The sequence below is a fragment of the Diaphorina citri genome, unplaced genomic scaffold, assembly GCF_000475195.1.
Source record: "Diaphorina citri unplaced genomic scaffold, Diaci psyllid genome assembly version 1.1 scaffold18196, whole genome shotgun sequence".
NCBI lineage: Eukaryota > Metazoa > Arthropoda > Insecta > Hemiptera > Psyllidae > Diaphorina > Diaphorina citri.
The window spans coordinates 143-998 of record NW_007395550.1 but is presented as its reverse complement, the minus strand read 5'-3'; the positions used below and the strand labels follow the sequence as shown (position 1 = coordinate 998).

General features: G+C 37.7%; 1 long non-coding RNA gene across 1 annotated transcript; it reads left to right on the top strand.

Moving 5' to 3' along the window:
* The first annotated feature begins 180 nt into the window (after nucleotides 1-180).
* LOC113473186 lies at nucleotides 181-603 on the top strand. The gene is made up of 2 exons (XR_003395231.1): nucleotides 181-223; nucleotides 479-603. It is a non-coding gene; the product is annotated as an uncharacterized LOC113473186 (long non-coding RNA).
* Nucleotides 604-856: the final 253 nt, after the last annotated feature.

The window sequence follows — 856 nt, the reverse complement described above, 5'->3', positions numbered from 1 at the left end:
AATGGCAGTATGACGCCATATCGTGTGTTTGGTAGAGAGCGAGAAGCTCTGGCGAATTCATTCTATTCTGATTCTAGACTCTGTTGTGTTGCCGTTTGGCCAACAGATGACCCAGAGGACAAAACAATGTTGCTTAACTTATTTAAAAAAACTCGTAAATAATTAAATAAATGTTGTGTTGCCGAGTAGAGTTGAGATACCTACTTAGAAGTATTTTCGGGAGGTTGATATCGGGGAGTACTTGAATAAAGGACATTTGGGTTATCAAGGGTTGAACATTTCCAATTACTACTACTATTATTATTATTATTCGTATTAAATAAACTTTGTTAGTTCGTAATATTAGACTTAGTACCTAAAGTGTTGTTCTTTTTAAAAATCTTCATTAGTGTGTAGTGAATATGTCTTTGGAGGAGGGAGAACACCCACCATCAGACGGAAGGAGTCCGTCTCCGACATATAAATAAATAAACGGGAGGTTGATATCGGGGAGTACTTGAATAAAGGACATTTGGGTTATCAAGGGTTGAACATTTCCAATTACTGTAATTATTATTATTCGTATCAAATAAACTTTGTTAGTTCGTAATATTAGACTTAGTACCTAAAGTGTTGTTCTTTTTTTAAAAATCTTCATTAGTGTGTAGTGAATATGTCTTTGGAGGAGGGAGAACACCCACCATCAGACGGAAGGAGTCCGTCTCCGACATCAGAAGTGGGATACGGATCGTATCGCTCCACAACGCCATCAATCTTCACTTTGGACAACGCCACTTCCGATAATGAAGGTATCTATGAAAGACCCAATGACATTCGCAATCCTGTCAGTGAAAGGGGTTTCGAACACTGTCAAATG